This window comes from Limulus polyphemus, unplaced genomic scaffold (genome assembly GCF_000517525.1).
Source record: "Limulus polyphemus unplaced genomic scaffold, Limulus_polyphemus-2.1.2 Scaffold1565, whole genome shotgun sequence".
NCBI lineage: Eukaryota > Metazoa > Arthropoda > Merostomata > Xiphosura > Limulidae > Limulus > Limulus polyphemus.
The window spans coordinates 93,224-105,281 of record NW_013667175.1 but is presented as its reverse complement, the minus strand read 5'-3'; the positions used below and the strand labels follow the sequence as shown (position 1 = coordinate 105,281).

The 12,058-nt window shown below is 30.6% G+C and overlaps 3 long non-coding RNA genes across 5 annotated transcripts in view; all 3 read left to right on the top strand.

The window, feature by feature from the left end:
• Positions 1-5,053, top strand: part of LOC106464127 — a 7,734-nt gene extending 2,681 nt beyond the window's left edge. The window contains exons 2-3 of one of the 2 annotated variants that reach the window (XR_001291104.2): positions 3,614-3,687; positions 4,840-5,053. This is a non-coding gene — a long non-coding RNA (uncharacterized LOC106464127). Of the gene's footprint in view, positions 1-3,613; positions 3,688-4,763 lie in introns of both variants that reach the window. The other variant, XR_002611653.1, reaches the window with a different exon arrangement.
• A 244-nt stretch (positions 5,054-5,297) lies between these two features.
• Positions 5,298-11,866, top strand: LOC111086935. Of its 2 annotated transcripts, XR_002611651.1 has the most exons (4): positions 5,298-5,435; positions 6,145-6,221; positions 9,684-11,761; positions 11,834-11,866. It is a non-coding gene; the product is annotated as an uncharacterized LOC111086935 (long non-coding RNA). The 2 variants fall into 2 exon arrangements; XR_002611650.1 differs by having other exon boundaries at positions 9,684-11,854.
• A 4-nt stretch (positions 11,867-11,870) lies between these two features.
• The window catches only part of LOC111086934, a 5,846-nt gene continuing 5,658 nt past the window's right edge, over positions 11,871-12,058 (top strand). The window contains exon 1 of the long non-coding RNA XR_002611649.1: positions 11,871-12,029. This is a non-coding gene — a long non-coding RNA (uncharacterized LOC111086934). The remainder of the gene's footprint in view (positions 12,030-12,058) is intronic.

The following is a 12,058-nucleotide window of genomic DNA, read 5'->3' as shown; positions in this document are numbered from 1 at the left end:
CATATCTGAAATTTAAAAATTTTCTGATGTATAAAAGTATTTGTAATGAAACTTGTGAAAAGAAAAAAACACAAAAGAAAATCATTGCTTTACAAAACTTGACACTTAATAAACAAAATTTTATATCTTGTGTATGAAAGCATTGTAATTTTTACTGATAATCGACCAAATTTTGTTTACATTTGCTTACTAATTTAAAAGTTATACCATGAAAACTATAACAAGCACAAAATGGTTACAAGGTTGGTCCCAGGGATTGAGCCCGTGCTGAAAGAGTTATAGGAGTTTAAGAGGAGGAATCAATAATTTTTCAGAAAAGTTAATGGTAGAGTTTAAATCTTTACTTTACCTGAGGATGAGTGTACAAGAATAGTCTTGAAGGACCAAATGTTCATTATTGTCCATAGGTTCAATTAATGACATTTAAAATTACTGCTGAAATAGTATAACTACAAAATTTTGTAAATGCTTGCTTACCTAAGTAGTGATACAACCAGAATATGATGCATATGAAGTTGTGATTGGTGGATTGACACAGTGTTCAGTGTGATCAATCATATCTCAAAATTTTTATTTGATGCTGTTTTTGGCACCATTTTGTTTTGTACACAATAGCTGGTTTGTAAGCAAGGCTTTATTGTTTATCATTCCTAATTTGTCTGGTGTGGTGTTGATGTTAACATAGCCTTTGGTAATTATAATACAACTCCAGGGTGTGTGAAATTAGTTTGTGAATATTCAATCTTTCTTGTATTCATGTCACCATTTTTTTCTGTAACATTACAGGCAATTACATATCATTACAAAGATGGTTGTCTATAACTAGTGACACGACTACAAAACATTAATGACATGATTGTATATTATTGCTTTTAATGAAAGTATACATCAACAAATGGTGACAGAATTTCACTGCTAAAATGAAAGAAAGTTGTTAGAATTTCAAGTACTTATGAAATAAGAACTCTAATTGTGAGTGTGAAAAGTGTAAAACATTTCTGAGGAAAATCACCAAGTAATAACTGTGGAAAACCATAACGAAAGTGGTTTCCTTAACTTATGATGTACATATTTCTGGCATAATGGAATCAGTTTATAAACTGCATTAAACTACAAGACATTATGTTGAAAATAATGGTGTAATAGCTAGGTGTTTCATAATTTATTCAGGCTTTTCAATAACCCAGAACCCTGAGTATTTCAAGAACAAAAATGGAGTGATATGGGTCCATTCATGCATGGAAATTTTAGTTTGTGCATGTGAAAAGAAAAAAAAAGTCTTACATTTGATGTTCTAGCTCAGTTACTGACATTAGGGTAATGTGAATATCAAACACATTTACATTTTGAGATAGATGTCAGGTACACATGTACATAGTATATGTTTTTAAATTGGCTTGAATCATGTAAACAGTTGCTGAGCTTATGGATGTCACATGATTTACTTTCTGTTGAGAGTTCGTAGTTACACAACCATCACTGAAATGAGAGAGTGTTCAGATTGATTTGCATATTGAAAGGTGAGTTGTTAAGCAGGTGACCTGTTGATCAGCCATGTATGATTGCTTCATACCTACACAGTTTGCAATCAGAAGAAACATAACTTTAATCAGATTATTGGGTTATCAAGCAGCTTGTCTGTAAGGCAGTTGATAATTGATCATTAACTGTTACTTGTCGCATCTTTGAAAATGAACAGTAATTGATAATCAGCCTGATTGTTATACTAAAGAATGCCTCTTCAAAATTCTTACAGAGATTGCTGTTATTGACACTTTAGAAATGGTTTCCAAGTGGGAAAATCATTTAATTAGTTGAGGCATAGTCAAAGGTTTGTAAGCCTTTCTGTTTTGAGGACATATATATCATTTTTTGGTGTAACAGCAAGAATACCAAATTTTTAAATAATCTGTGTGTAGTCCTTGGAATTGAAAGGCTGTAATGAAGTTGCTTAAAATGTTAAATGTTTAAATAAACTTCTATATATATATATATATAAATATTTGGCATATATAACTATTACAAAGTACATTTCTGCATAAATAAACCTTAACAAACTCGTGGCCCATGTATTAATTTCAGTTAATTTCTAGAAAATAAGTCTTTATAGTTGAATCTAAATGTATTGATTGTTATGTTCACTTCTCTCTTTTTGCTTGTGTAAGTAATACAAATTAATAGACAGATACATAGATATAGCTGCTATAAGTGATTTCAGTACTACCAATTAAACATTTTTATTCATATGCCAGCATAACATAAATATTTTGGCAAATAGACTAGAATGAAGAATTCTATACAATATTTTACAAGGTTCAAGCTTACAGTACATATTCTAGGGTTATTAACTAAATCAACAGTTAAAGTATTAGTTAATTTTAATAATTGAGTTTAATGTATATGGTATGAATAAAATGATATCGTTGGTGTGGTGGTGTTGGTAATTTCAAAAATTCACTGGTGCTAATTAGAATAATAATTTTCATTCTCTCATGACATAAGGTGTGGGGGTAATACAGGCTAAATTTGGGAACAGTTATTGCTTTTAAGCGCAAAATATTTGATGCCTAAATTTTAATAGTTATGTTATGAAAAAGTTAGGCTAGAAATCAAAACAATAAAAAGTAAAATAATAATAATAAAAACAAAATTTTTGCTTAGATTTTTTCTGTATATCACATCTTTTAGTATTTTGACTTACCTCAAAACCCATTTGAATAGATGCACATAAATATAACATAATATTTAAAAGTATCTGTTAATTTTTTTTTCTTCAAGAACCCCCAGCTCAAATTCTCAGCAAGTTTCTGCTACATGGAAGATTGCCTCATTTGAATTTGGGCCCGGCATGGCCAGGTGGTTAGGGTGCTCGACTCGTAATCTGCGGGTCGCGGGTTCGAATCCCCGTCACACCAAACATGCTCACCCTTTCAGCCATGGGGGTGTTATATAATGTGATGGTCAATTCCACTATTCGTTGGTAAAAGAGTAGCCCAAGAGTTGGCGGTGATGACTAGCTGCCTTCCCTCTAGTCTTACACTGCTAACTTAGGGACGGCTAGTGCAGATAGCCCTCGTGTAGCTTTGCGCGAAATCCATAACAAACATTTGAACTTGATTATTGCCATTCAAATTCATTTTCTGTATTACCTTCTTCAGTGTAAAAACATTACTTTTATATTTGGAACCTGTTGTTTTTGTAAAAATAATTTTATAAAACTTTTAAACATTCAGAGTAATACTATCAACGTTATGAGCTGTTTGGAAAAAACATAAGTTAAAGATGTTTTACAAAGAAATCCTAGGAATTGGACTTGAATTACTATTGCTTTCATTATAATTACTTTTAATATCCATGTTCTTCATTTGATTCTTGATTCATGAATATTTATACATTAATAAAAAGTTAAACGCATTTAGCTGACAAATGAAACATCTGAAAAATGATTAGCGAAAGATTAATGAGCTTCACTTGCTGTTATTATCTGTCATAAGTCTTGTTCAAATCATACAATTGTTCAGTTTTTGTGTCATTACAGGAAAGTTATAGAGTTACAAGAATGTTTCTTTGTTCAACATATTGTAGAGGCTAAAACGTTTACAATTTATTTCAGGGAAATATACTCCTGAAAAAAGAAAGTGGCTAGAGACTGGTGACCAAAATTATTATGAATTTGGACAACTTAAGGTAATTTTTTTTTATTTATGCTTTATTGTAATTAGTAGTGGTGATTTAAAAATATAGAACAAATAGAATAAGCTAGTTTCCACAATAGTTGTAACTTAAAAAGTAAACAAAGGGGATGGAAGGCCATTTGACTTATTAAGGCCACTCCTTATTCTCAAAAAAAATAAAATCCAAATTTAATGTAGCCCTTGTCATCTGTCCGGCAAGATTAAGATTTCAAGCTATCAACACATGCTACTGTATACCATAAGCAGACCATTTCACACACTTATAACTAAGATAAAACATATTGTTGCAGGAAAAGTCTGTATCTGGGTTTCATATATTATACTTGTTATCCCTAATATTCAAGTTTGTATTTCCAACCTTTTCATTCCACCATCCAAACAGACTTGACAAATCCATAATAATAATAGTTAACGTCTGAATCATATCATGTCTAAACCTTCATGGTGTTAAGTTCAAAAAATCAGTTCAACATAAAAATACAAAACCTATAATCAGGGGCAAACTGATCAAAGCTTTCATTATAAGGTACCTTGTTGAAACGTCGTACATTTGCTGTTATGTTAAATTTATATTAAAGTTTTTCTTCATTACCCATTCAAGCCGTCTCCAACCATTATTAAACTCTATTTAATCAGAAATCATAATGGCAATACTTCAATCACTGGATAATTGAAATAATTGGAAAAAATCTAATTTTGATTAGTTAATTATTTTCATGACATTAATCGAATTAATCATAATTTCAATTACTGGATAGTTGAAATAATTATAATTAATAACAGTAGGAAACACTAGTTGATTATTTTTATTACATTAATTGATTTAATTGTCATTTTGATTTGTTAATTTATTTTATGTTACACTAATTGAAGTAGTCAGTCCTCATAGGTGATCAATTATATTGACTGATTGAGTTAATTGTTCTAATATTAGCTACGTTCTTTCCTAACAGTTTGATTTAAAATCTTATAGGTTCTACAGACGTGTCTTGATTCACTATTCTTTGTATTACTGATTCTAGTGTATAAACACACATAGTGCAATGGTATATTTACGTGTTTTTCTAGATAACCCACAGTGTTGCTACATGAGTGAATACTCTATTATAACTACCAACATTGGTCTTTCTTTGGAACATTGCAGCAACAGCGGGGACTATATATGTTTGGGCAGGACATTCAAGAAGGAATATTTACCTGGACGTTGTGCCGTAAACCTCACCAGGATGGATGTGTTTGTCGAGATACCAATTGGCTGTGCATGTTCTAACTATATTAAGTTTCTTGTTGATATACAAATATAAAGCCCGGAGATCATTGTAATTTTCTAGTTAAATAAAGTTTGATATTTTTGAGTGTGTGAAACTTGGGCTTATGTTCTAAGGGGGTATTTGTATGATATGAAATGTGGTCGATAGTAATATTATTATTGATATCATCTCAGCATTCAGCAGTATCTTATTGATGAATTGTTAAGTCAATTTTTAAGATATTAGTAACATAAGAAAGATTAATTGAGTGTTCTTCGTCCCTTAAAGATGGCTGTCTAATGCAACTGAATGTAGAAAAGTTAAACATCCAGGAAAGTAATGGATGTAACAAAATAGTTCAGCTGTAACACATTTTCTAATCAATAAATATATTCCAGAAATTGTGTTCTGTAAAACTACATTGCAGGATCAGATAATATAGAAGAACAGCTTGACTGAAAGTTTTAAGTTCCTTCAGGGCTAATGTGAGGTAAGTTTTTGGCTGTTTTCATGCATTATTTTTTTTAAAGACTTTCATATCTACATTTCCCTAAAGTACTACCATGGTAGTCAGGCTTGAGGACACCTCAACTATCACACTAGTTTTTAAGAAGGTAAAGGTAAAAACTTTAGTTTTTTTTCATTGTTAACACTGTTAAGTATTGTTTGTCTCGAGGATTTTTATTTATCTTATGTGTGTGAATTAACAAATGAATAGTTACTAATATAGAGTTATATAATCACTGTTTTTCTGATGTAAATTGCAGTGAGGTAATAATGCACACCCTGCTTCAGAAACCTAATTTTTTACTGCATTGTTAGAAAAGATATTTACTATAACAGTTTTGTGATCGTGTTTCCTAGAATTACGTTACACAGTAGTTTTTTGAGTGAAGTCTTAAGTAATGTAAATGTCTCGGGTATGTTCGTTTGCACAAGAGATTCCTGTGGACTTCCTGACTTTTCTACTTCTCGTCAGATCAGAGCATTGTAGAAAGGTAGATGTTCATACAGCTCTGAACTAAAGAAGCTAACGTCAGTAGAATGACTGAAACATTGTCCAAAAACATTCAGAACTAACTCCTGTCCATACAAGCCTGCATACAATATAGTTACCTGTCTTAAGATGATCATTTATTTATTAATAATTAATATAATACAGTTAGTGGTTATTGTTTTCAAACATTTTTTTTCAACAGGTGGAAGTTGATGTTGTGGACAATTTTAGAGATGCTGCTTCCTATACAGTATCAAAAATAATCATGGAAATGCAAAGGTGATATCATTCATGAGTCATAAACAATGAGTGATTACAATTAAATGGTCAATTTATTGTTAGTGTAATACATTGTTATAAAAAATAGAAAAGAAAGTCAGATATTGTACAACACCCATTATATATTGTTATTTGTCTTAAACCTTATTTCTATGCTACCAAAAGTTTATCAATTTTAAATATTTGATAAAAAGGAACCCATTTTTTAGAAAATAAGTTTTGAGATGGCTTGACTGGGTAATGACATAATCTTGTCGAAATGTTGTACATTTATAATAATGTTTTTTTCATTACCCAGTCAAGCCGTCTCGAAACTTTTTATTTTAAATATTGTTCCATGTATCCCATATTGAATCCTACATTTCAACAAAATAGTTTGATTGCTATTTGACTTTCTCAATATCCATACAAACGTTAATAATATTGATATTGAGACTTTTTTGCAGGCCAAGCCATAGTTGTGAGTATTCCATCAGCCCCTTTTTCCTTATAGGTATCATTTCACCACATTTGTTGCATGCTTGAGATTACTATCTTGCTGGAATTTTAATATCTGCCAAACAGATCTTTATCCTGAGAGAATGACTTATACTTGTCTGCAGTCAGGGTGCCATCAGTTTTGTTTCACTGAGGTGTTGTAGGTTGACCATGATACTGTTTTGCTCTCCACTATTGAACAAGCTATCAACCTTCTCCAGCTTCCCTCATCTCATTGTTTGAACTTTGATACTCGTGTCAGTCTTTTGATTGGTTATTTTTGAGCACCTACACATCCATTGAAGCCATTTTGTGCTAATGTGTACTAGCTTACTAATCTGAAGATAACATTCACACCTCTACTTACAACTAGGTTATTGGAAAGATCTCTAGTGGATTGTCATGTATCATGTAGAAAGTTACTTAACAACACTTTCTTTCTCAACTGTTTCTACTATTAACAGTACTGTTCCTACTCAAACACAAAATGTTGTTTCATTTTGTTGCATGGGGTAGCATTCATCAGCTCAGACTTTGATTTCTACGCATTTGTCGTGTGCCACTTATTTCCTGGAAGTTATGAGTACATTCACCTCATTACTACTGGGAATGATATTAGTGCATGTATTTTTATAGACATTATACTGATATAGTAAGAAAACACATTAATGAAAACCCTGCAGATTGTAAGGGTATTTTTATAATAGTCTAGTACAGCTGACTTTTGTATGACTTTTTTTTTTAATATTATGATATCTAACTTGTTTTATACACTGAGCTTGACAACTTTGTAAAGAATATGTATTTTGAATACATTTTTTGATACGCTCACATCTTGTATAAGCATGCTCTCTTGCTACAGAATATTGTAATTGCTACAAAGTTTCAATCTTGCATGATATGTTTTTGCGACCATAACTTTATTTTTAAGTTGTTAAAATATATTAGTTGGTATAATTTCATAGTAATATTTATAGGGCTCAGTTTGTGTTTGGAAGAGCTTTGGAATTTGGATATTGAACCAAGAATTTCAATTGGCAGTCAAGAAAAGTTTAAAAACATCCATCCCAAAAAAGAAGTGTGTAGACATTTGGAAGTTAATCAGCTCCAAAAAAAAATATTATTACTGCTCTTTTAATCCATAGAAGTGTTCTTAGAAGACTAATTTTTTCAACCCATAAATAAAAAAATTTCCCTCTTTAGTAGACAGTTATCTGTAAAAATAACTTTTAAATGGTTCTTAAATTTTATATAAATGTAATTTGGAGAATAAAAAAGAATGAAAATTAAATGATGAAGTTACAGGACAAAGGTTAAAGTGTTTTCTTACCTGACTTAATTCTTGGTTTTATCAAGCTAGTGAGACTGGAAGTTTAAGTTTGATGTTACAGTTTTATTTTGACCACTATAATGGTTTAATGTTGAGAGAATCACTTTGTCTTACTACTATGTATTATAACTACACTACACTAACTTATAAATACATTGTCTCAAGATTTAGTTTAAAATTAGTGTAAAGAACCAATGTACTTTTGATGTTTTTGATCACTTAAAAAGTGTACTGTTGTTGCTAGAAGTAGTTTTTACATCTTTGTATGTTCATTCATCTTGAACGAAATTGTGAAGCTATTCAGCTCTTTGGCAAAATTAATGACTATCTATAAAGCTCCATTGATTGAGAGCAAAATTAATCACTATCTATAAAGCTCCATTGACTGAGAGCAAAATTAATCACTATCTATAAAGCTCCATTGATTGAGAGCAAAATTAATCACTATCTATAAAGCTCCATTGACTGAGACCAAAATTAATCACTATCTATAAAGCTCCATTGACAGTACTCGGGGTTGATTAAAAAGTGACATTGTTTGAAACTGTTCTCAGCTGGTTCTAGTGTCGATTTTGTTATATAAAATAAACTTGTATGTTTACATTCCACTGAAATGTATTATTTTAGTGAATATTTAAAGAATACAGAACAGGTAACTTGTTCTAGAGAAAGTAAATGTAGAAGTATATTATTACAAATTTTATTAGTGAACAGTCACTTCATACTTAAAACGCATCGGGCAACAGTTAATCATTAAGAGATGTAATTTGAAGTATAACATTAAACATTTCATATTTAAAGCTAGACGAATTATTGAACCAGTAAGTTATTTAAGCACAGTGTTAAATGTGAAATCTATGTTATCATTAAAGTTGGTGATACAAGAAACAAAAAATGAAGGGTTCTCTTAAAAGATATCTAATAAATTTTGAAATAAATTTTTTTTTTTTTGCCGTTTATGTTCTGAAAAACAAATAATACAATGAGGAGAGAGAGTTTTATAATATTTGCCCTTTTTTTTTTTTAGACGAAATATTGTAAAATATTGTCTGTGGTTGAAGTGCTGTTAAGAAACAAAGGTGTATAATCTTTGAATAATATAATCATTTTCTGTTTAATTTCTACATGTGAAAACTTTATGGGAGTTTTTAAAATCAAATCATCATTCTTAATCTAAGTAAAAAATATTAAAAATAAAATAACAGAAATATGATAAAAGCAACTCTCATATAAAAGACATCGACGCCCCCCCAGTGGCACAGCGGTATGTCTGCAGACTTACAACGCTAGAAACTGGGTTTCAATACTCGTGGTTGGCAGAGCACAGATAGCCCATTGCGTGGCTTTGTGCATAACTTCAAAAAAAACAAACAATCCCATCATATTATTTTCAGAAGGACGGTAAGTATACAAAATAGTTTGCTTATTGAAGAAAAGATGTTTTCAAAATGAATTTGTTTTTCTTTGATTAACAACTGGCTCTTCTTTATGTTTCACATCCAAATAAGAAGAATACAAGTAAAGATGAAACATAAGTTTGGTAATGCATACATTCAGAGCAGTTTATGTAATATTATACAATGTTTTAAAGAGAAGATTCTCTTTTCTTTTTCCATTTTTTTACAGAATGACATTTTGTTCTTTCTATATTTCAGTGTGGTCTGTGAACAAAATCTTGACTAAAAGAAACCCAAATCTTTCTTGGTAAGAAGTGAACATTTCAACATATTTCTACAAGAGTTGCATTCATTTCCTTGCCATTATTGTTCAAAAATATTTAAGGAGATATGTATACTGAAGCAACACCTAAGTGTCCATAATCCAGATAAATTTTCTTGGACTTGGCATTCCGTTGGAGATCTCGGCAAATATGAAACATGAAGAATTACCATTGAAAAGTCTGTTTATTTGTGACCATCATGCAATAATTACGTCACCTTTTTTAATCCTAGTAACAATGTCAAATAAGGAATGGGAAAGGGGTTACTACTTGTTGTACGTACGACTCTTAAGTATATGTTACACTAAAGTATATAAAGTACAATGTATTGATGTGTTAATACTGTATATGGAAAACTTAATGTTTTGATGTAGGTGTGTACGACTCTTAAGTATATGTTACACTAAAGTATATAAAGTACAATGTATTGATGTGTTAATACTGTATATGGAAAACTTAATGTTTTGATGTATGGCTTGCGTACAACTCACTCTTTTGGTGGCTAAGAACTACTTAGAAAACTATATGTTTGTTTGGATGAGAAACTATATATATCGTGTAGTTGTTTTTGCTCTATGAATTTTTTATATTTCGAGGAACAAAGGTAAAATGGTATGTTTTCTGGGATAGTTTTTCAACTATGTGGAATTAACATATAAAACAACATTGTAACAGATGTGGAGAGTAATATAGTCAGGTTTATAATTATGTGGAATTAACATCTAAAACAACATTGTAACAGATCTGGAGAGTCTAGTCATGTTTTATTATTATTATTAACAATGACTTCTGATCAAAGCAAGCTACCCACATAGATTATAATTAAATAATATGAATCTGGTAATTAATATAGATAAATCAATACATCATTGTTACTCAGAACACATTAATTTATCAGTTGAGTACACGTGTTATAAACGGTATTTCTGACCATAATCCCAATACTATTTCACAGTGCAACGGTATTTCTGACCATAATCCCAATACTATTTCACAGTGCAACGGTATTTCTGACCATAATCCCAATACTATTTCACAGTGCAACGGTATTTCTGACCATAATCCCAATACTATTTCACAGTGCAACGGTATTTCTGACCATAATCCCAATACTATTTCACAGTGCAAAGTAATCCTCATGATGTAAAATATGTAAAACAAAAATTAAAAATAATGAAAGTAAATAAGTACATATTAACCCTTTCACTCCAATGTTTCTAGATAAGCAGCTCTTCTGGTGTCAATTTTATTTTAGATACACCATAAAATCCAAAAGACCCAGCATATTTTACTATTTCATTACTAATGTAAAACTGGCAAAAGTTTTCAGGGTAATACCTGTGAGTGCTCTGATTTCCAGTCACTTGAAAAAAAATGTCCACAAAACTTTATATAATAATCGCCCAAGACAATGTCAAGTTACCTTTGAAAGCTCACCAAATAGTGTAACTTTAGGGTAGCCTGACATCTGAAATATATTACTATGACGCACGTTAATGTTTAGATAGAGCATTGGGTAGCAGGACAGTACTGGTGGTACAGCAAAAAACTAATGTTTATGTAGATAAAAAAAATGATATTATAATATATTAAAGGTGACTTTGATTTTCATTCCATTCTTATGTCTTGATCAATAACAATACAATATGGCATTCTGAAGTAAGGTTTTAATGAAAGTGATTAATATCAAGTAAACAGAATTTGTCATTATTATTTAGTTGTAGCCCTCTTTACGTTTCTGAATTTGTTTTATTAGTTTTTGAGCTAAAGTTTGTACTATATAAGGATTTTAACCTTTACAGACATAGGTGCTTATATGAAATTATTATATATATAGAAATACTTCTTCTATTCTTGATAGTCTATGTATATAAGAATGTCTTTAATCTTTGTGTATGAAGATAGGTGTATCAGTGTGAAATGCTACTCTCTGAGGATAAGGTGTATTAGTGTGAAATGCTACTCCCTGAGGATAAGGTGTATTAGTGTGAAATGCTACTCTCTGAGGATAAGGTGTATTAGTGTGAAATGCTACTCCCTGAGGATAAGGTGTATTAGTGTGAAATGCTACTCTCTGAGGATAAGGTGTATGAGTGTGAAATACTACAATTTATACTTTGAGTATAAGGATAAGGTGTATTAGTGTGAAATACTAAACTTTATACTTTGTGTATGAGGATAGGGTGTATCAATGTGAAATACTACACTTTATATTTTGTGTATGAGGATAAGGTGTATTAGTGTGAAATACTAAACTTTATATTTTGTGTATGAGGATAGGGTGTATCAATGTGAAATACTACACTTTAT